The sequence below is a fragment of the Hyperolius riggenbachi genome, chromosome 6 (genome assembly GCF_040937935.1).
Source record: "Hyperolius riggenbachi isolate aHypRig1 chromosome 6, aHypRig1.pri, whole genome shotgun sequence".
NCBI lineage: Eukaryota > Metazoa > Chordata > Amphibia > Anura > Hyperoliidae > Hyperolius > Hyperolius riggenbachi.
The window spans coordinates 234,208,810-234,233,585 of record NC_090651.1 but is presented as its reverse complement, the minus strand read 5'-3'; the positions used below and the strand labels follow the sequence as shown (position 1 = coordinate 234,233,585).

The following is a 24,776-nucleotide window of genomic DNA, read 5'->3' as shown; positions in this document are numbered from 1 at the left end:
TGAAAAGGATCACTGTAAGAAGAAAATGGTGAGCTTCTGAGAGGAACGGACTGTGAGGTTGTATGTAATATTCATTTGCAGCTACGTCATGTGTTTATTTTAAATAATTTTACTCACTTCAGGTTCCTTTTAAGCTTCCCTTTATGCTTCCCTTTATGTGTCAGTTGCTGCACTCAGCACGGCCCTCCCCTTTTCATAAAAAGAACTGCATGCTGTTTTTTATACGACAGACAATTGGAAGGTGCCAGTCAAGACACTAAAGGTAGAAGATGTGGTAAGGTGAACGCTAAGCTTTTAACATAATTTAATATCTATGAACAAGAAACATTCTATACAACATCTTTTTGATACGTCGTTGTTCCTGAGGCTGTATATGAATGGGTTAAGAAGTGGTGAAAAAATAGCATATAGGGCACCGACTAACCTGTCTTTATTCATAGAATACATTGATTTGGGTCTAAAATACATGAAGGTAGCAGAGCCATAAAACATAGTAACAACAATGAGGAGAGAGGAACAAGTTGAAAATGCCTTCTTTCTCCCAGAGCTTGACTTTATATTCAGAAGGGTTGAAATAATGCGTGCATAAGATATGAGCGTTAATAAAAACGCACTGACAACGACACAGCCACATGCCACAAGAAGGACAATCTCGTTGATCTCTGTTTTGGTGCAAGCTAGTTCCAGCAGAGGAGGGATATCACAGTAGAAGTGGTTAACTTTATTAGCACCACAGAAGGATAAAGTGAATGTGAGAACTGTGTGTATTGAAGAATTTACTGCTCCACTCCACCATGAAACAGCGAAGAGAAATAGACAGGATCTTCTGTTCATGATGACGCTATAGGAGAGTGGATGACATATAGCATTGTAACGATCATAAGCCATAGCTGCAAGCAAGTAGCACTCCGCCCCACCTAGAAACAAGAAACAAAACATCTGCACAGCACAGCCCAAAAAAGAGATGGCTTTACTGTCCAGCAGTAGGTTGGACATTTTGGGAACTGTGGTTGATATGTAACTTATTTCCAGGAAAGAAAAGTTGGCTAGAAAGAAGTACATTGGGGTATGAAGATTTGTGCTGAGCCTGTAAGTGAGCATTAAGTAGAGGTTCCCAATAACGGCAATAAGATAGATTAATAAAAAAAATAGAAAATAATAGATGTTGTATGACCAGATATTCAGAAAAGCCAACAAGAATAAATTCATTTACTGAGGTTTCATTCTTTTTCTCCATCTTGCCACGTAAATCTGTCTATTAAAAACACTGTTAATGTTTTGGTGTGAAAGCTCCTGCCCCAAAGGTTTTTTTTTGCATATGGTGAAGAAGGTTTGGAACATTTAACTAGCTTCTATTGCTGTCTGTGTGCATTACCCTTAACAGATTCACTCACTTCCTATGATGAAAGGAACTGAGACAGTGGGCCCGATCCAATTCACTTTTTCTCCAACGTTTTCTCCTAGAAGAAAATGTTTATCTTCTGTGTAAAATAACTGGAGGTTCAAATCTATCTGCACATTTGAAATAACTTATTTTTATAGAGCCTTAATCCTGATTGGAGAGATTCACTCACTTCTTGTCATCAGTGTCAATCCTCACTGAGAGTATGAGATTTGTCAAACCACATCCTTTGCACTATTTAAATGCATTCTAATCCTTCTACTAAAGATGGAGGAAATGACGTGCTTGCCTTGAATGTTAGGTAGAAGCAGGCCAGCAAGCTCTGGCATCCTCCATATCAGGTCTAGGATAACTGTAAAGCAGATAATGTAAAGCACATACGAGCTTCTTGTGATCAGGTGGAAGCTAAAGAATGAGACAGGTTAAAGCCAGAGAGAATTAGAGTAGGACAGGGCAGTTTAGAATCTGTATAGAGAAGGCGGGAGCAATTGTGCCGAGAGACAATGTCTGTGGCCTATAGTTGGGACTTGGCATGGCTTCAAAACTTAACACTGTATCAGAAAGTTTCCCCCATAGCTTTGAGGGTTGCTGTGTTCCCTGAGGGCCCTTTCACACCAGCGTCTATGTTGAACGTTTTAACGCATCGTAATTTTTGTGCGTTAACCAAGGTAAAATGATTTTACCTTTCACATCCAACGTCGCGTTTTACTGCGTTGCGCTACAACGCTCCGGGGCGCATTTTATCGTCCAATGTCGGCGTTACGCGTTGCAATTATAGTCAATGTAAAACGTGCACTTTATAAAAAGTGCACGTTTTTACTGCATCGCGACGCACAGTTTCTCTCCCAGAATGCAAGTAAACTATTTCCTGTGCGTCACTTCCTTTTCCTGCTGACTGGAGGAACGTGGAGAGCGCGGAGAGGAGGTTGTGGCGCAGGTCAGAGCAAAAAAAAGAGATTACAGGGCAGGCTGAGGAACGTGGAGGAAAGAGGTGGAAGCCAAGTGATCTCTGGAGGACAGAGGAGTCTGTTGTGTAGTGGAAAATGCCTCCCAAACACCACTACTACGACATAGAGGATCTTATAGTGAAGGTACAGGAATATCCTGCCTTATACGATAAAGGGCATGAAGAGTTTAAGAAGAACAAGACAAAATACAAGTACTGGAGAAAGATAGCTTCAGAGCTGTGTACTGTTGATTGGCCTTTGTGGAGTGAGGATGACAAAGAAGCAAAAGGTTAGTGATAATGATATTTGCTCAATGCATTGTAAGAATAAGCGACACCCATGTTAATCTAGAAATAACAAACACATATATAAGTAGATAAATACTACTTCACATATGTATTGTGCGATCCATGTACTGATTCCTGTGAATTGTAAAAAGGGAAAGCAGAAAATCCTTTTATAGGCAGTGGCTATTTTTCCAAGCTAAATGGTGACATCATATCCTCCCTGACTCTTGTTTTACCCCCTCCTTTCTCTTGCTCATGGTGTATTCATAGCTGCCCTTCTCCCACATTCTTTATACACTCCTACTGAGGTGTATACAATACCTTTTTTTTTCGTGTTGTGTACATCCAATCATGCACCCACGGTGTAGATTGTGTTAATAAGTTGCAAAACCTGGAAATAAATGGATGAGGAGGAATAATTTAGTTAAAAAGAACCCCAGCAGATTGGCAATGGCTATTAAAAGGCCAGTGCTCCTTTTCAAAAATATATACCATAGTAACAGAAAATTTTTAGTTAATTTTTGATTGTAGGATTAGCATTTTTATCATTTGATGTTTCAATTACCTCTTTGTGGTGACAAAACCGTAACATCTTGAATTAGTAGGTAGGGTCATAATGACCATTTGCAGGCAATCTGTTTCAAGTAGCAAGATTGTTGTGACTAATATGCATAAAACAAGAGATGCAGCTGTGGTTCAGGTGTGATTGTTTACCCTTTATTAGCCTTGTGTCTCACAGCTCTTGCATGCATTGGCTGGTGTGGTCTGTTATTGGCTGGTCTGTTACGTGCCAATGCCTGCAAGTGTTTTGCAATACAAGGATGCGTGCAAATAAACCAATCACACTACACATAATTTTTTGTATTTATTTTTTTTACATTTAATTTTTTTTACTTAAAGGAATACTATCGATGTATGCATTTATTTTTAAATGCTGTATGTTGTAGCACACATTAGGACAAGTACTAGGAGCAATTTGATTCCTCACACAGCTGTTCCTCTCAGCTGTAAAATCCTCCGTCAGTTTTGGCCGTCAGTGTTTGATACAAATGTATCTATATGCTGAGGGCTCCCAGAGGGCTAAGCCCATGTCTGCACAGGGGAGTTGCTATCAACTCCTCAGTTTATAGTTTAATTATCACCTTGCTGAAAGAATCTTATTGATATGGTGGTAAGGGGTTAAAGATTCTAGCAATGTGTGTTTATTATCTTTGCTTCTCTTGACTGATAAAGATACTAATAATGCTAATTGTAGACAGTGGTCTGCCCCTCTCAGCAGCTTGTAAAGTGGATGCAGCCTGGAGTGAATCACCACAAGCAGGCAGCCAGACTGAGTGTAAACACAGACTATTGTTTATAGCTAGTTATATTCCAGCAATATTCCAGCTCATTTAGTTACCTGTTACCACCTCAGATCAGCCTATTTCTCCTCATGTCTCCTGCATGCTGTGAGTGACACAGTGAAATATATTTGTGAGCTGTGTGACAGAGTAACCAAGCAGCTCAGGGTGACCCAAACTACTATGAGCTGTGTGAGAAATGAATTTTTAAGCAGGGATAGCAAGAGAGAGACCTGGGTGAATAAATAAAGTGCCCCTAGCACTAGTGGTAATGTGTACACAAATATACAGTATTAAAAAAAAAAAGTCGTTTCAATCGATAGTACTCCTTTAATCAGTTTCCTTTTTTTTTCTAGTTACTGAAGTTAAATTGAAGTGGCGACATATCAGAGATAATTATGTGAAGGATCTAAAGTTAGAGAGAAAAGAACAGAGAAGTGGGTCTGGACAGTCCAAGCGAGAGCCCTACATACATGCAGCAATCATGCGTTTCCTGCGACCTACAGTTGAAATGGCACTGTAAGTATTTTAAAAAAGAAACGAAATGGAGTCATTTTTGTATTTGATCAATAACCTTTTTTTCCATCAGTTGTGGGGAGTTGAGATTTGCATATTTTGCTCATATATAATATTTTTTTTTTTTGGTTTTAAAACAGTTCAGAGGACAACATTCCTTTTTTTTCGGACGAAGACTCTAGGCACTCCATGTCTACCTCAGGACCTAGTAGAGAGAACAGTAAAGAAGGAGAAGCAGAAATTGATCTAACACAAGAAAATGTAGAGGACGCTGATTTGGAAAGTGTTTTTAGTGATAGTGCTGGTAAGACTGCATCCAAAAAGTGTACGGTTGTAGATTCCAGACCCAAAAAAAGTTTTAAGAAAGCCGAAGAGGAGGATCTGATGTCTTCTTTGAAGACATGTATGACAGTTAGTAAAGGAAAGGAACAGCCACTCAGCAAAGCCCAATCATTGGCACAAAGCTTAGTACCTTTGATTGAACGAGTGCCTTCAGCCAATATGTTTTCTCTTAGGCATGCATTATTGGATGCCATTTATGCCCATATCCACTCTCCCTCAACCTCACAGCCTCTTGTAAGTCAGTCACCCAATCAGGAGTTTTCTACTTCAAATTCTTACCCCCCAAAATATGCGGTACAATCAAGACCAATGGATCCTGATTTTGCACATTCTGATAATGCAGTGCAATCTATGCATGCACAGTACTTAACCCATTCAGGTTCCGTCGTTTTCACGTGAGAAATGTTCACCTCCCATTCATTAGCCTATAACTTTATCACTACTTATCACAATGCACTGACCTATATCTTGTTTTTTCCGCCACCAATTAGGCTTTCTTTGGGGGGTACATTTTGCTAAGAGCCACTTTACTGTAAACGCATTTTACCAGGAAGAATAAGAAAAAACGGAAAAAATTCATTATTTCTCAGTTTTCAGCCATTATAGTTTTAAAATAATACATGCCTCCATAATTAAAACTCACGTATTGTATTTGCCCATATGTCCCGGTAATAACACTGTTAAAATTATGTCCCTATCACAATGTATGGCGACAATATTTTATTTGGAAATAAAGGTGCATTTTTTCCGTTTTGCATCTATCACTATTTACAAGTTTAAAATAAAAAAAACATAGAAATATTTCATCTTTACATTGATATTTAAAAAGTTTAGACCCTTAGGTAAATATTGTAATGTTTTTGTTTTTTTATTGTAATGTTGTTTTTTTTTTTTTATTGTAAACATTTTATTTGGGTAGTTTTGGGAGGGTGGGAGGTAAACAATAGATTTATAATGTAAATGTGTGTTAATTTTAAATTTTTTTCTTTTACAGGTGTAGTATTACTTTTTGGCCACAAGATGGCGGCCATGAGTTTGTTTACATGACGTCACTCTAAGCTTAACATACGCTTACAGTGACGCATCGGGAAGGGAACGGCCAGAAAAGGCGCAGCTTCTGAGAGAAGCTGTCGCTTTTTCAGCGGGGGAGAGGAATCAATGATCGGGCACCGTAGCCCGATACATTGATTCCCTGGCTACCGAATCCGCGGCCGGGAGTGCGCGTGCACGCGCGCGATCGGCCGCGGGAGCGCGCGGTAGCGCGCATGGTTCCTAGACGTAGAAACTACGTCCAGGAACCGAAATAGGTTAAATAGAAATTCACTCACACCAGCTCCTAAAATTATACCTGTGAATGCAGATATGAAACGCAGTTACCAACAATTTTACTTGCAAACACATGATGTTCAGCCATACCAAGTCCAGGTTAGAAAGCCACCACAGTGTGGACCATCTCGTTATACTCCCGTACCTCCACGTACTGAAATTCAATCCCCTGAGCCCAATTTTCAAAGTAGGAGCTTGTCACATGGTTTTCAAGGAATTGGTGACCAAGCACAAATGTATGGCTCTTAAACACAAATGACCCATTCTTTTCTAAATGAGCTTTGTTCAAACTTACCACGCCCACTCAATGTTTCCAACCAAAGTACAAATTTTAATGATAACCAACAAGTTGAGTACTGCACTTTCCAACAGGGTTTACAGGATGATGAAAATACTCCTGAAAACAACTCATCTGCCGATAATACGTATTTTACGAATCTTTAGATTGGCAATGTTAAAGTAATGTAGCAAAACATTTGTTTTGTCCCACTTTTGTTACCTGTTCACATTTTATTGCACCAGGTTTTTGGCATTGTTTGCACTTCCAAACAACAAACGTTGACAACTGTAATTTGTCAATTTGTCCCAGAGTTGTAATTGCAATCATCCCTGTTGTTTAAACCAGGTTTTGAAGTAAAAAACACTCCCAATTTTCATTCCTAAATCATCAACGTTCAATTTTATATACTGTCCTTACTTTAAAAGTTGTGGTCCGCGTGGTGATGATTGACAATGCTACACTCACTGTCAAATTATAGGTCAACTTATCGACACTTTAGGAAAAAAAATGTACTCACCTGAGGCTTCAATCATCCCCCTGCAGCTGTCTGGTGCCCTTGCAGCTTTGCTACGATCCTCCTCTCTCCGCCGTACTGTCCTACTAGTATTTTAGAGGGTGTTATTGTGGCCAGGAGCGCGAGTAATCAATCGCGCTCCAAACCTGTCTATTGCATTTGTCGACATCAGAAGTAGGCAACGACGGAGACAGGAGAATTGAAGCGAGGCTTGGAAGGGCACCGGACAGTAGTAGGGGGATGATGGAGGCCCCAGGTGAGTTAATTTAAATCCCTTTACTTCAACCTATCCTCGTCACTCATGCACCTGGAAGAAAAGTAGTGGATTGTTTGCAGTGGGATCTGATTTGAGGCACTTTTTTCCCCACATTGTGGCGAAGAAGACCCGAGGTGACGTGACATGATGAGAGAGACGTGTATGTACAATGCCTAGCACACAGATATATGTGCTGTGCACCTTTTTTTTTTGTCTGCTACTTAAATATTAACTTTGTAAGTGGTTTACTCAGTCCTGACTAACACAGTAAGTGGCTACAGTGACTTTTTAGTTATTTCTTACAGTAAAAGTGTATGCTGTGAATTTAACAGTGAGGGTCACACTGCATTCACTTCATGTCTGACTCCAGAACGAGTCAGCCACTTACATTACTGATATTTAAGTCTTTCAAGCAGAAAAAGGAAAACAGCACACAGTTATTACTGTGTGCTAGGCACTATACTCACCCATGTCTATCTCATCATGTCAAAACTCATTTAGGCTTTCTTTAAAGAAGAGTATAACGCTGTTGTGTACCTTTGACAAAATAGAGTAAGTTGTGAGTTCAGAAACACTTTAAAGGAATATGCACGCAGACTTCAAAAACAAAAAAATTCGACACTTACACGGGCCTTCTTCCCGCTACTGGCAGTTGGTCGGTGCCCTTGTCGAAGCTCCTCTCCCTCCTGGTGTCCAGTGGTCTGCTTCTGTGCGCTTCATGACTGGTGGTCACGTGGTGTAAGCACGTCATCGGGTCTCTATGCCACAGATAGAGACCACATGACCACCCCCCCATTGTAGTGCGCACAGAAGTAGACCTAGAAACAAACCTGGCTATGTCGGCTTCTTCATCCCCGGACACCTGGAGAGGAGAGGAGCAGATTTTTTAAAGTCTGCGTCGATATTCCTTTAAAGCGCATTGTTGTATGTAGGAAAAATTTAGAAAATTAAACTACAATGATGTAAAGTGCTGTGAGTAGCAGCATTAGTTTACACATATTGTGAAAGTTCTAATGTTATGTCTAATATTTGAGACAAAAAATATGTTCTGTTTTTTTGTTAAACAAAAGTTTGATATTCAGTTTCCAAAAATTAAAAAGGGTTGGAAAATAAAACTATTTTTTGACTCTAAACCTGTATTGTTGCACATATTGTAATATAAGTAAGGTATACACATGTAAAGTCTTTGGATTAATTGCACTGTATTATTAGCCAATTTTGTTTTTAGTTTATAGAAAGACAACAAATACCATTGAAAAGTACAAATTTATTTCATTTTTAAAATCAATTTTTGGAAAAATATTTTTTTTATTGATCACATCATCTTGCCAATCAACAGGTGCATCAACTGTTGCCGCAGATGCCCCCTCCCCCCCCCCCCCCCGAGCCGGAGGGGTAGCAGGCAGGTCGGGGGTATTGGGCCTAGCGGTGGGGAGGGGGGTCCTCGCCTGGGTCCCCCGATCTGTGCTCCCCTCCAGCTGTAATTACGAAGCAGCCGCTGCCCCATAGTAAGAGGTACGGGCGGGGAGGTCTCACCTTTTCCGCGTTCCAGCGTGTGCTCCACTGACGTCACTTCCTGCATCGCCGTCCACTTACAATACAGTGGGCGACAATGCAGGTAGTGACGTCAGTGGAGCGCACGCTGGAACGCGGAAAAGGTGAGTCCTTCCCGCCTGTGCCTCTTACTATCGGGCAGCGGCTGCTTCATAATTACAGCTGGAGGGGAGCGCAGATCGGGGGACCCAGGCGAGGGAGGGGGGGGGTCCGACCCCCCTCCCCACCACTAGGCCCAATACCCCCGTCCTGCCCGCTACCCCTCTGGCTCGGCAGCCGGCCTCCCCGCACCCACGGACGGGTGGGTGCCGCCCCCAGAAGTTTTCCGCCTGAGGCAAATGTTTCACCCCGCCTCATGAGCGGGCCGGCCCTGTAACTGCATTGCAGTGTGCAGCACTCGAAATTTGTTAGTCATAATACCAAAGGTACACTCCACAACTCTGCGTGCACGGGTAAGACGGTAATTAAATGCATCCTTGTGTTCATTCTTTGATTTTTGCGAATAGGGTCTCATGACATGTACAGTGGGTTGCAAAAGTATTCGGCCCCCTTGAAGATTTCCACATTTTGTCACATTACTGCCACAAACATGAATCAATTTTATTGGAATTCCACATGAAAGACCAACACAAAGTGGTGTACATGTGAGAAGTGGATCGAAAATCATACATGATTCCAAACATTTTTTACAAATCAATAACTGCAAAGTGGTGTGTGCATAATTATTCGGCCCCCTTAGATCTGAGTGCAGTCAGTTGCCTATAGACATTGCCTGATGAGTGCTAATGACTAAATAGCATGCACCTGTGTGTAATCTAATGTCAGTACAAATACAGCTGCTCTGTGAGGGCCTCAGAGGTTGTCTAAGAGAATATTGGGAGCAACAACACTGTGAAGTCCAAAGAACACACAAGACAGGCCAGGGATCAAGTTAAATTTAAAGCAGGCTTAGGCTACAAAAAGATTTCCAAAGCCTTGAACATCCCACGGAGCACTGTTCAAGCGATCATTCAGAAATGGAAGGAGTATGGCACATCCGTAAACCTACCAAAACAAGGCCATCCACCTAAACTCACAGGCCGAACAAGGAGAGCGCTGATCAGAATCGCAGTCAAGAGGCCCATGGTGACTCTGGACGAGCTGCAGAGATCTACAGCTCAGGTGGGAGACTCTGTCCATAGGGCAACTATTAGTCATGCACTGTACAAAGTTGGCCTTTATGGAAGAGTGGCAAGAAGAAAGGCATCGTTAACAGAAAGCATAAGAAGTCCCGTTTGCAGTTTGCCACAAGCCATGTGGGGGACACAGCAACCATGTGGAAGAAGGTGCTCTGGTCAGATGAGACCAAAATGGAACATTTTGGCCAAAATGCAAAACGCTATGTGTGGCGGAAAACTAACACTGCACATCACTCTGAACACACCATCCCCACTGTCAAATATGGTGGTGGCAGCATCATGCTCGGGGGGGTGCATCTCTTCAGCAGGGACAGGGAAGCTGGTCAGAGTTGATGGGAAGATGGATGGAGCCAAATACAGGGCAAACTTGGAAGAAAACCTCTTGGAGACTGCAAAAGACTTGAGACTGGGGCGGAGGTTCACCTGCCAGCAGGACAATGGCCCGAAACAAAAAGCCAGTGCAACAATGGAATGGTTTAAAACAAAACATATCTATGTGTTAGAATGGCCCAGTCGAAGTCCAGATCTAAATCCAATCGAGAATCTGTAGCAAGATCTAAAAAAAAACTGCTGTTCACAAACGCTGTCCATCTAATCTAACTCAGCTTGAGCTGTTTTGCAAAGAAGAATGGGCAAGGATTTGCAAAGCTGGTAGAGACATACCCTAAAAGACTGGCAGCTGTAATTGCAGCAAAAGGTGGTTCTACAAAGTATAGACTAAGGGGGCCGAATAATTACGCACACCCCACTTTGCAGTTATTTATTTGTAAAAAAATGTTTGGAATGATGTATGATTTTCGATCCACTTCTCACATGTACACCACTTTGTATTGGTCTTTCACGTGGAATTCCAATAAAATTGATGCATGTTTGTGGCAGTAATGTGACAAAATGTGGAAAACTTCAAGGGGGTCGAATACTTTTGCAACCCACTGTATGGACAGTCCAAATCCCTCATCAGCAACAAACGTGTACGGTTGAGGATTGTTCTTTGCGGGCCATGGTCTTGGCGGTGGTAGATCAATTTTTCCTTCTGCCAGTTTCACGCCCAGTTTACATTTCTGAAAAATACTGGCATCATTATTGCTGACATAGTTTCCGATGTCAATATAAGTAAAACGATAATCTGCATCCACTACCGCCATGAGATCAATAGAGAAATATTTTTTGTAGTTCAAAAATGTACTTCCACTACACGGGGGGCACACTAGTCTGATATGTTTCCCGTCAATTGCCCCTAAACAATTGGGGAAATTGTGTTTCACCCAGTAATTGTCCAAAATTTCCACCCATTTTTGGACAGTAGGGAAGCACATGTGTCGAGGTTGAAGTCTATTCCACAACAAATCACACGTTGTCATCACAATGCTTTGAACAGTGGAAATACCCATCCGGAATTCATAGTGTAATGCAGTATACGTATGGCCGCTAGCAAGAAATCGAAAAAAAAATCGAAAAAAAAGACAATTACATGACAACCACTGTAATACAGCTTCACATGCAGATATCAGTTACTCACAAGGGCAGTGCTGAACTCAGCATTACCCTTCTGAGTAACTGACACCTGGCAGAAAAAAACAATGGAGAAATTCAAATCCAAACACATGCTGTTGACAAAAGCTTCACATGCAAATGTCAGTTACTCACAAGGGCAGTGCTGAACTCAGCATTGCCCTTCTGAGTAACTGACACCTGGCAGAAAAAAACTGCAGAAATTCAAAACCTAAACAGAGGATGAAAATGGAAAAGGGCTATTCTCACCTCAGTGTAATAAGTAGTCGTTCGGTTGGCGAAATAGGCTTCCTGAAGTGTGTCGTCTGATATTCCAGGCCTTCGTGTAGAAGTTTATACCAAATAACTTCCAATGGTCACACAGCCTCACAAAGTATACCAAGTCACTATTTATTATATCAAAAATTTCATAAAAGACATCGGCCCTCACACAATTATATACCACAGACCAAATTCATCCCAATAGAAAAACCCACATTAAAAACAATGATTGCAGATTGCATAAATGACACAAGCTGCGTTTTCAAACAGCATAGATTTGATTGAGTAAATGTAAAGTAAAGGCAAACTGTATCTGGCAAGATAATTCAATTTTGCCACACTCAACTTCCGTCCGCGCATTCACTCACCACACACACATGTGCCATAATAATTGGATATGGGGGGGCCCCCTTAATAAACAGATCTCCAACAGTTCAGTCCACATATAGAATAGCAGAAGGACTTGAAATGTCAAGCAGAAAGAATTAGCTCTCACCCAAATCTGCATAGGCATCCAGTCATCGGAGTTCCGCTGTCTCGTACAGTAAAGTCCATACCGCCTGGAAGGCTTAAGAGCGACTTCGTGAAGAAGTTGCAGAAGCACATCAAAACTGCAAAGGGGAAAAAAATATTACATGAACAATGTAAAAATCAAAACAATTTTTTATAATATATTCATTGTGTACTAAAAAACATACTTAATAGTACAGATACAAATGAAATCAACTTACCTATTCATGTTCATCCTAGTATAGTTGAAGAATTTTTCAGGATGGCTGCGAAGATCCAAATACAGTGAAGAAAATCCACCTTTCTGCTCGCGCTTCTTCAGCAAAGGATGCACCCAATATCTTCGTTTTTTCTGTCTTCTCAATTGCAATATTGCTATGATAATAATCAGTGCTACTCCAACCTCTGCATACATATTGCTAGTAAGCTCAGTGCTGCAAAGTTTAGAAGTCTCTCCTCTCAAACCTTCCAGAGATTGTGCATGTCACAAGACCTTATATACTATTCCAGAACTAATCTCAAGCCAATCAAATCAACTCAAATAGCATTTGTACATGTACATAAAACAAAAAAAACCATTTGTTTACTTTTCGGATCACTGCACATAAAACAAAGGACCAATCATGTCACTTCATTTAGCATCTTTTGGACAGTTGAAGTCAACGTTTTATAGACGTCAAAACGCAATAAAAACGCACTGCAAAACTGAAAACCATTGCGGTGAAAACTACCGTAACGCTTCAAAAACGCAGTAAAACGCAGAAAAAAAAAAGTCACAAATAACGTTGACTTCAAGAATCATCAACGTCCTGTAGATGTGAAACGGGCCTGAGGACTTATATTCTGTTGATACAATTTCAGAGTTTTAATTATAAACTGCTCCCTATTTCATAGACCGTGGCATAGGCAAGTTTGGGGGAATTCTAGGCACTGCCTGGTGACAGGCACAAGTTGAGACACCAGAATGTCTGCAGGCATCCTGCCACTCACAGCACCATGCTGCTGCCTGCACTATGTGCCACCCTGCCCCCTTTCTTTCACGGCTACATTTGACCTTGGATGTAGCAGCAGCATGTGCACGGAGCATGGAACAGCTCTGAAGAACTTGACAGAGCACTAGAGGTGGGCCGAACCTCCGATTTTTGGTTCGCAAACTGTCGCGGAAGGTTCGGTTCGCGCGAACTTTCGCGAATCACAATACACTTCAATGGGGAGGCGAAGTTTCAAAACTAGTAACACTTATGCTGGCCAGAAAAGTGATGGAAAAGATGTTTCAAGGGGTCCAACACCTGGAGGGGGGCATGGCGGAGTGGGATACATGCCAAAAGTCCCAGGGAAAAATCTGGATTTGACGCAAAGCAACGTTTTAAGGGCAGAAATCACATTGAATGCTAAATTGCAGGCCTAATGTGCTTTCAAACATCTTGCATGTGTATACATCATTCAGGTAGTGTAATTAGTGTACTGCTTCACACTGACAGACCAAACTCACTGTGTAATGCATCGCAAACAGCTGATTGTGTAGTGACGGCCGTGCTGGACTGGTGCGCAACATGGCGAGATTGCTCTTTCTCAGTGATATCAGGTAATGTCTGACTGCCTTATCATCTTTCGATGGTTCTTTTTCTACCATTGTTAAAGCTAAGCTTACATCTATTTTTTTTTAAATTACATTTTCTACTTGCTGTTCAGTAACTGCAACGAGAATCTGTTATGGAGGGCAAGTCTGCCATTGTCACCACGGGTAATGGCCGGGGAATCAAGGTTCGATTCCGGTCTGAAGTGGGAGCCTGAGACCCATGCTGTACCTGCCCTGACAGTGCTTTGCAGACCAGGCATCTGTGGTCAGATGGACCCTCGACCCAGCGGAAGACAAACCAACTCGAAAACATTTGCCAAGAATGTTTTATGGAGGGCAAGGCTGCCATCCATTCAACTGTGTGAAACTTTCGATGGTACTAGTTTGCCATGGTGACTGACCCACGGGTAATGGCCGGGAATCCGGTTTCTATTCCGTTCCGGAGTTGGAGCCTAAGAAACGGCTACCACCACAGATCCAGGCAAGGAAGGCAGCAGGCATGGCATGCCCGCCCCGAGGTAGTGACCAAAAATAACAATACGGGAGGACTTTTGAGGCCCTGCTGTGTATGTGAAATGAATCAACTTTAAATCCTTTAATGAGAATCTGTTATGGAGGGCAAGTCTGATGGTGCCTTCACTGCGATTCACCAGGTTGGTCTCCTCCTCAAGGAGGTGAGAAGCTTTTATGGAGGGCAAGTCTGCCATTGTGAGTGACCACAGGTAATGGCCGGGGAATCCTGGTTGTATTTCGGTCCGGAGTTGGAGCCTAAGAAGCGGCTACCACCACACATCCAGGCAAGGAAGGCAGCAGGCATGGCATGCCTGCCCCGAGGTAGTGACCAAAAATAACAATATGGGAGGACTTTCGAGGGCTTGCTGTATTTGAAATTAATTAACTTTAAATCCTTTAACGATAATCTGTTATGGCGGACAAAGATGACACCACTTGCCTTACACGAGAATCTGCTCTGGAGGGCAAATCTGCCATCCATTCAAGTGAAAGGTATGCACTGACTGCCAGGTATAATACAATGTGCAGTCACAGATGCAGTGAAAGGTATGCAGTGACTGCAAACAGCCGTTTGTGTAGTGACGGCCGTGCTGGACTGGTGTGCACCATGACAAGAGTGCAGGTGATGTTGGCTTTACAGCCCATATGGTCGCACGGCTGATGTAGCTTAATGACAGAGCAGTGACTGTCCAGCTGATCAAATTTGGTCTGACCACAATGAAGCAACAACCTTATTATCTTTGGTGTGCCAACCCACCAGACACTCAAATAGCCGGCGGTCATTGTTTCATTGTGATATGCAAGCCCCTTCACCGCGGCAAGGTAATGATCACGAAGGGGGATGGGCACATGTACATGCCTTTTGTTTTGTCGTTGCAGCCGCTCGTAGTGCAGCCAGAAAAATTAGGCAGGCATGTAGACGCCCCAGAAAAATTATTATAGCGGCCGCTGCTAACAGCCGCTATAATAATTTTTCTGGGGCGTCTACATGCCTGCCTAATTTTTCTGGCTGCACTGCGGGCGGCTGCAACAACAAAACAAAAGGCATGTACATGTGCCCATCCCCCTTCGTGATCATTACCTTGCTAGCTGCGGCCTAAAAAATTCAGGAATCCGCCTGGAGTCCTGGACCCTGTTGGTGGTGGCGGAGAAGGCTGTCAAGCGGCCGGCGGGCAGAGGTGCTGTGTGGGGAGTGACTCAGTCTTGGGGCAGGCAGCCAGTCACAACGGCGTGCAGGCAGAGATGCTGTGTGTGGGGACTGACTTAGTCTTTTTGTGGGCAGTAGGCCTCCGGGATCCATGCCTCATTCATTTTGATAAAGGTGAGGTACTGAACACTGTTGTGACTTAGGCGACTTCTCTTCTCAGTGACAATGCCTCCAGCTGCACTGAAGGTCCTTTCTGACAGGACGCTTGCGGCAGGGCAAGACAGAAGTTGGATGGCAAATTGGGATAGCTCTGGCCACAGGTCAAGCCTGCGCACCCAGTAGTCCAAGGGTTCATCATTGCTGCTCACAGTGTCTACATCCACACTTAAGGCCAGGTAGTTGGCTACCTGCCGGTCCAGGCATTGGTGGAGGGTGGATCCCGAAGGGCTACGGCAAGGCTTTGGACTAAAGAATGTATGCATGTCCGACATCACCATGAGATCGCTGGAGCCTCCTATCCTTGCCTGCGTGGACATGGGAGGAGGATTACTGGCAGTGGTACCTTTATTGCATTGTGCTGTGACATCACCCTTAAACACATTGTAAACCATAGTTGACAGATTGTTCTGCACGTGCTGCATCCTTTCTGCCTTCAGGTGAGTTGGTAACAGGTCCGCCACTTTGTACCTGTACCGAGGGTCTAGTAGCGTGGCCACCCAGTACAGGTCATTCCCCTTGAGTTGTTTTATACAGGGGTCCCTCAACAGGCTGGATAGTATGAAAGACGCCATCTGCACAAAGTCGGATCCAGACGTACTATCCATCTCCTCTTGCTCTTCCTGAGTGACGTTACACAAGTCCTCTTTCTCCCCCCAGCCACGAACAATACCACGGGAACGTGGAGCAGCACAAGCCCCCTGTGACGGCTGCTGCGGTTGTTCTTCTGCCGCCACCTCTTCCTCCTCCACAGAAACACCTTCCTCATCATCCGAGTCTGACTCCTCTTCTTCGCCACACGACTCCTCTTCTTCCTCCTCCTCCCCCCTCTGTGCTGCCGCAGGTGTTGAGGAAACATCTGGTTCCGATGAAAATTGCTCCCACGATTCTTCCTTCCATAACTGTTCCTGTTCACGCTCCTCCACAGCTTGATCCACCACTCTACGCACGGCACGCTCCAGGAAGTAAGCGTAGGGGATCAAGTTGCTGATGGTGCCTTCAGTGCGACTCACCAGGTTGGTCACCTCCTCAAACGGCCGCATGAGCCTGCATGCATTTCGCATCAGTGTCCAGTTCGGTGGCCAGAGCATCCCCATCTTCCCAGATTGTGTCCTTCTACTGTAATTGTATAGGTACTGGGTGACAGCTTTCTCCTGGTCTAGCAGGCGAGAGAACATGAGCAGGTTCGAATTCCAGCGAGTCGGGCTATCGCATATCAAGCGTCTCACCGGCAAGTTGTTTCTCCGCTGAATGTCCGCAAAGTGTGCCATGGCCGTGTAAGACCACCTGAAATGCTCACACAACTTCCTGGCCTGCTTCAGGACGCCCTCTAAGCCTGGGTACTTTGACACAAATCTTTGAATGACCAGATTCAACACATGTGTCATGCAGGGTACATGTGTCAGCTTTCCCAAATTCAAAGCGGAAAGGAGATTGCTGCCATTGTCAAACACCACGTTGCCGATTTCCAGCTGGTGCGGGGTCAGCCAGTGCTCCACCTGTTTGTTAAGAGCAGCCAGGATAGGTGGTCCAGTGTGACTCTCCGCTTTAAGGCAAGACATGTCTAAGATGGTGTGACACCGTCATACCTGGCATGCAGCATAGGCTCTGGGGAGATGGGGCTGTGTAGCGGGAGAGGAGATGGCAGCACCACTAGAGTTGAACTGCCACTCAGCCAAGGAGGAGGAGGAGGACGACAGTGAAGAGGATGTAGCAGGAGGAGTAGGAGAGGAGGTGGCAAGAGGCCTGCCTGCAAGCCGTGGAGGTGTCACTAGTTGGTCCGCTGCACAGCCATGTACTCCATGCTTGCCATCGTTCACCAGGTTGACCCAATGGGCTGTGTAAGTAATGTAGCGGCCCTGACCGTGCTTGGCAGACCAGGCATCCGTGGTCAGGTGGACCCCTGACCCAACACTGTTCGCCAGAGATGACAGCACTTTCCTCTGAACTTCACGGTACAGTTTGGGTATCGCCTTTCTAGAAAAATAAGTGTGGCCTAGTATCTTCCACTGCGGTGTCCCAATGGCCACAAATTTAGGGAAAGCCTCAGACTCCACCAGCTTGTATGGTAATAGCTGGTGAGCTAATAGTTCCGCCACGCCAGCTGTCAGCTGGCGGGCAAGGGGGTGACTGGCAGAAATTGGCTTCTTCCGCTAAAACATTTCCTTCACAGACACCTGACTGCTGCTGTGGGCAGAGGAGCAGGAACCGCTCAAGGGCAGAGGCGGAGTGGAGGAGGGTGGCTGTGAAGGTGCAAGGGAGAAAGCGGCTGAAGATGCTGCACCTGAAGGAGGAAGAGGAAAAGGAGGGTGGCTTTTCTTTTGTGTGGTTTTGCTCAGGTGTTCTTCCCATTGCTGTTTGTGCCTTTTCTCCAGGTGCCTTCGTAAGGCACTTGTCCCTACATGAGTGTTGACCTTTCCACGGCTCAATTTTTGGAGACAGAGAGAACAGATGGCTTTACTCCGATCTAAGGCAGACACATCAAAAAATTTCCACACCGCTGAGCCACCCTGGGGTGATGGCACTATGGTGGCCTCAGAGTCAGCAGCTGATGTTGAAGGGCATGTTGGCTGGCTGCCCATAGCTGGCGATACATGGCGCCAGACACTGCCACCAGCTGTTTCTGAGGACGAGCTCCCCCTGCTTCTTTCAGGAACTCATCTCCTCCTACTCCTCTCTGACTCCCCCTCCGAACTGTCCCCCTGTTCATCTCTTCTATTGGGAACATACGTGGCATCCATATAATCGTCATCATAATCATCATGCCCAGCTTTGCTTTCCTCAGACACCTCCAAAACTGCACCAACAGCAGGTACTTCATCATCATCATCCTCCTCCATTACGTCCATATTGTCGCCTAGCTCACACATATGAGGTGGTGTAACTTGCTTAGCGCCTTCATAATGTTGTAGCAGTAGTGGGTGTGATTTCACCACCAAATAACTCCTGCGAAGTGTCAAATGCAGCGGATGTGGTGCTTGTAGTAGTGCTGGTGGCTGCGGGAGATGAGGTGTTCTGTGTTAAATAGTCAACCACGTCCTGACAATTTTGGGAGGTGATGGCACGTGCCTTTTTCTGAGCACTGTACTCTGGGCCAGGGCCGCACGAAATCACATTAACACGACCACGCACACACCTGCCAGGTGGCCTTCCTCTGGATCTGCCGCTACCTCTTCCGTGACCTGGTTTGGCCGTTTTGTCCACATCAGGGGGGTGATGTGAAAGGTATGCACTGATTTGATTAATACAATGTGCAGTCACACAGGTGCAGCAGTTAACAGGTATGCACGGAGTGGTATATCACACTGCGTGCACTCACGTAGGTAGGTGGGTTCACTGAACCCAACAGCTAGGTAGATATATGCAGTAATGGGTATTACAATGTGCAGCTGCCTATCACACACACAGGTACAGTAGTCACTGAATGTGCTGGGCCTGGGCTGGCAGTGGCACTGCACACAGTATGAATTACAAAAGCTGTCGCCGCAACACAAGTGCAGTAATAATGGGTATTACACAATGTGCAGCTGATAGTTAGTCACTGAATGTGGTGGGCCTGGATGCCTGGCAGTGACACTGCACACAGTATGAATTACAAAAGCTGTTGCCGCAACACAAGTGCAGTAATAATGCGTATTACACAATGTGCAGCTGATACAGTTAGTCAGTCACTGAATGTGGTGGGCCTGGCTGCCTGGCAGTGACACGGCACACAGTATGAATTACAAAAGCTGTCTATACAACACAAGTGCAGTAATAATGGGTATTACAAAATGTGCAGCTGATACAGTTAGTCACTGTATGTGGTGGGCCTGGCTGGCAGTGGCACTGCACACAGTATGAATTACAAAAGCTGTCCCCGCAACACAAGTGCAGTAATAATGGGTATTACACAATGTGCAGCTGATACAGTTAGTCACTGAATGTAGTGGGCCTGGCTGCCTGGCACTGGCAGTGACACTGCACAAAGTATGATTTACACAAGCTGTCTATACAACACAAGTGCAGTAATAATGGGTATTACACAATGTGCAGCTGATACAGTTAGTCACTGAATGTAGTGGGCCTGGCTGCCTGGCACTGGCAGTGACACTGCACACAGTATGAATTACACAAGCTGTCTATACAACACAAGTGCGGTAATAATGGATATTACACAATGTGCAGCTGATACACTTAGTCACTGAATGTGGTGGGCCTGGCTGTGACACTGCACACAGTATGAATTACAAAAGCTGTCACCACAACACAAGTGCAGTAATAATGGGTATTACAGTTAGTCAGTCACTGAATGTAGTGGTCCTGGCTGCCTGGCAGTGACACTGCACACAGTATGAATTACAAAAGCTGTCGCCACAACACAAGTGCAGTAATAATGGGTATTACACAATGTGCAGCTGATACACTTAGTCACTGAATGTGGTGGGCCTGGCTGTGACACTGCACACAGTATGAATTACAAAAGCTGTCGCCAGAACACAAGTGCAGTAATAATGGGTATTACACAATATGCAGCTGATAATTAGTCACTGAATGTGGTGGGCCTGGCTGTCTGGCAGTGACACTGCACACAGTATGAATTGCAAAAGCTGTTGCCGCAGCACAAGTGCAGTAATAATGGGTATTACACAATTTGCAGCTAATAGTTAGTCACTGAATGTGGTGGGCCTGGCTGCCTGGCAGTGACACTGCACACAGTATGAATTACAAAAGCTGTCGCTGCAACACAAGTGCAGTAATAATGGGTCTTACACAATGTGCAGCTGATACACTTAGTCACTGAATGTGGTGGGCCTGGCTGTGACACTGCACACAGTATGAATTACAAAAGCTGTCGCCGCAACACAAATGCAGTAATAATGGGTATTACACAATGTGCAGCTGATAGTTAATCACTGAATGTGGTGGGCCTGGCTGCCTGGCAGTGACACTGCATACAGTATGAATTACAAAAGCTGTCGCCGCAACACAAGTACAGTAATAATGGGTATTACACAATGTGCAGCTGATACAGTTAGTCAGTCACTGAATGTGGTGGGCCTGGCTGCCTGGCACTGGCAGTGACACTGCACACAGTATGAATTACAAAAGCTGTCTATACAACACAAGTGCAGTAATAATGGGTATTACACAATGTGTAGCTGATACAGTTAGTCAATCACTGAATGTGGTGGGCCTGGCTGCCTGGCAGTGACACTGCACACAGTATGAATTACAAAAGCTGTCTATACAACACAAGTGTCAGTGACACACAGAAAAAAAATTCACAATAACAGGATTAGTTCTGGAAAGAACTGTTGTGGGGTGCTGCTATCATAGCAATAAGAATCAGCCAGGAGCAAGCTAACACGCCAAGAGCTTAAAGCGGATCCGAGATGAAAAACTAACTATAACAAGTAACTTGTCTATATATCTTATCTAAAGTTTAGTATGGTTTACACAGCAAATCTAGCTGCAAACAGTTTTAATAGAATATGATTATTTATTCCTGTGATACAATGACAGCAGACATGTTGTTTGTAAACACTACACAGAGGCAGGCTTATCTGTATCTTGAGCCATCAGCCTAATCCCCTCTCCTCCCCTCTGCCTCTGAAATCAATGGCTAGTAATATCTCCCCCTCCTCCTGCCCAGACTGAGCTCCCATGAGCCCTTGCTACTGTCTGATAGTGCCTTGGCTCTCTGAAAACCTGTGGGCGTGGCTTTTTTAGTTTATAGGGAATTAAAGTATTAAAACAAAAACAAAAAAGTATTTGGCTTGAGGAATGCCCTATAAACAATAGGAAAAGACCACAATTATACAATGTGTAAAAGTTCACCTCGGATCCACTTTAACTAATCTTTCCCTAGGAGAAACAGTCTGAAGCTGCTCGCCCTACTCTCACTATTGCAGGCTCACGAGTGAGTGTAATGGCCAGCGCTCCCTGCCTTATATACAGGGAGGAGTGGCTCCAGAACTGAGTGTAGCCTGATTGGCTACAATGTGCCTGCTGACTGTGATGTAGAGGGTTAAAGTTGACCCTAATGGAGCATTATGGGGCGAATCTAACTTCCGGGAAAGTTCGAACCACCCAAAGTTTGCTTGGAACCGTTCGCCGGCGAACCGTTCGGCCCATCTCTACAGAGCACTGAGCCAGGAATGAGCACAGCCCTGTTTCCCTGCTGTTTGCTAGTTGTTAAGCTTGGTGGTATATCCTCCACAGTCAGCACGTGGTGTATATCCTGATGTGAAGGAGGTACACACGCTAGCACAAGGAACCAGGATATCCCCAGTTTAGTGGAGGAGAGGACTGACTCCAACAGGAGATGTGGCGCACAGGGCATGCGTAGATCCGAACAGCAACAAACAATCCTTCCACTATACAGGATCTTCTCAAAAAATTAGCATATTGCGATAAAGTTCATTATTTTCTGTAATGTACTGATAAACATTAGACTTTCATATATTTTAGATTCATTACACTACAACTGAAGTAGTTCAAGCCTTTTATTGTTTTAATATTGATGATTTTGGCATACAGCTCATGGAAACTCAAAATTCCGATCTCAAAAAATTAGCATATTTCATCCGACCAATAAAAGAAAAGTGTTTTTAAAACCAAAAAAGTGAACCTTCAAATAATTATGTTCAGTTATGCACTCAATACTTGGTCGGGAATCCTTTTGCAGAAATAACTGCTTCAATGCGGCGTGGCATGGAGGCAATCAACCTATGGCACTGCTCAGGTGTTATGGAGGCCCAGGATGCTTTGATAGCGGCCTTAAGCTCATCCAGAGTGTTGGGTCTTGCGTCTCTCAACTTTCTCTTTACAATATCCCACAGATTCTCTATGGGGTTCAGGTCAGGAGAGTTGGCAGGCCAATTGAGCAAAGTAATACCATGGTTAGTAAACCATTTACCAGTGGTTTTGGCACTGTGAGCAGGTGCCAGATCGTGCTGAAAAATGAAATCTTCATCTCCATGAAGCTTTTCAGCAGATGGAAGCATAAAGTTCTCCAAAATCTCCTGATAGCTAGCTGCATTGACCCTGCTCTTGATAAAACACAGTGGACCAACACCAGCAGCTGACATGGCACCCCAGACCATCACTGACTGTGGGTACTTGACACTGGACTTCAGGCATTTTGGCATTTCCCTCTCCCCAGTTTTCCTCCAGACTCTGGCACCTTGATTTCCGAATGACATGCAAAAGTTGCTTTCATCCGAAAAAAGTACTTTGGACCACTGAGCAACAGTCCAGTGCTGCTTCTCTGTAGCCCAGGTCAGGCGCCTCTGCCACTGTTTCTGGTTCAAAAGTGGGTTCATGCTTCCATCTGCTGAAAAGCTTTATGGAGATGAAGATTTCATTTTTCAGCACGACCTGGCGCTTGCTCACAGTGCCAAAACCACTGGTAAATGGTTTACTGACCATGGTATTACTGTGCTCAATTGGCCTGCCAACTCTCCTGACCTGAACCCCATAGAGAATCTGTGGAATATTGTGAAGAGAAAGTTGAGAGACGCAAGACCCAACACACTGGATGAGTTTAAGGCCGCTATCGAAGCATCCTGGGCCTCCATAACACCTGAGCAGTGCCACAGGCTGATTGCCTCCATGCCACGCCGCATTGAAGCAGTAATTTCTGCAAAAGGATTCCTGACCAAGTATTGAGTGCATAACTGAACATAATTATTTGAAGGTTGACTTTTTTTGTTTTAAAAACACTTTTCTTTTATTGGTCGGATGAAATATGCTAATTTTTTGAGATAGGAATTTTGAGTTTTCATGAGCTGTATGCCAAAATCATCAATATTAAAACAATAAAAGGCTTGAACTACTTCAGTTGAAGTGCAATGAATCTAAAATATGTGAAAGTCTAATTTTTATCAGTACATTACAGAAAATAATAAACTTTATCACAATATGCTAATTTTTTGAGAAGATCCTGTAGTGGCTCAGCGCAAGGTAGCGCTGAGCGCATAAACCAGAACTCAGAAGATCAGGACAGGTAACAGAATGAACGCTTGCTTAACTAGTCACTGCTTAAGTGACAGCAATCGTCCATAACAAGACAGACTGGAATGAGGCAGCCAATGCGATTGCAGCGGTGGCGTGCCTCACAAGGACAGGACAGAATAGTCAGGAAATAGAGTCAAAGAAGGCAGACGTAGTACATACAAATATACAATAGGTAAGATTTCCTAGCGTATTCCGATTACAGCTATCAATAAACTACAACGACTAACTGACATATGTATATATCGGCGATAAACCGATATATGACATAAGCAAGGAACACTAACTAAGAACTAGAGCAGGACTAGGAAGGATTCGCTACTTCTACGCAGAAGCGAGCGCAATCCACGCAAGGCAACAGGAACAGGACTGACTAGCTAAGCACGGGTGATCACGATACACGCAACCTACCAAAACGTGCTGAAAGCTGACTGACTGAACACAGGATATAAACAGTTCGTGTACGTATATATCAGCGACACTGATGTATTAACGTAACACGAATACAAGGAAAATAACAAACACGCTAGTATGCGTATATATTGGCGATGAACCGATATATGATGCAAGACTAGCAAGGTAACAATTACAGATAACAAGAGCTGAACTGGAAGGACTCACTGACCCCTTCGCAGGAGTCAGTGCAGTCCACACGAGATCTAGGAACGGGGGGCCTCGGACAGAGTAACAGACAGAATCTGAGACTATGATAGCCCATGGAGCACTGCAGGAAGCAGTCCTTTATACTGAGGTCATCCAATGGGAGCAGACATGCAGATTCCCACACAGGTGAATGGTAATCAATCACAGGCTGACAGCAGGAAAGGGCAGACAATGATATGCAGCCTGCAAGAAAGGGATTGCAGCTCCATTGCAACAGACTTTGGCCTCAATTCACTAAGCTTATCTCCTGTCTTTAATAACTCTTCTAGAGTTGTTACCATGGTGATAAGGCATGTAGTATTCAGGAAACATTTTACCTCAGGCAAACCTAAAGTTAACTCTTCTGTCTTTAAGTTAACTCTTTAATCCTTAAAATAACTCCAGAGTTAAAGACAGGCTGTTCATTAACTGCGTGTGAAAATAACTACAGAGGAG

The 24,776-nt window shown here is 44.1% G+C and overlaps 1 pseudogene; it reads right to left on the bottom strand.

The window, feature by feature from the left end:
* Positions 1–294: 294 nt before the first annotated feature.
* LOC137522136 (olfactory receptor 5V1-like) lies at positions 295–1,237 on the bottom strand (annotated as a pseudogene).
* Positions 1,238–24,776: the final 23,539 nt, after the last annotated feature.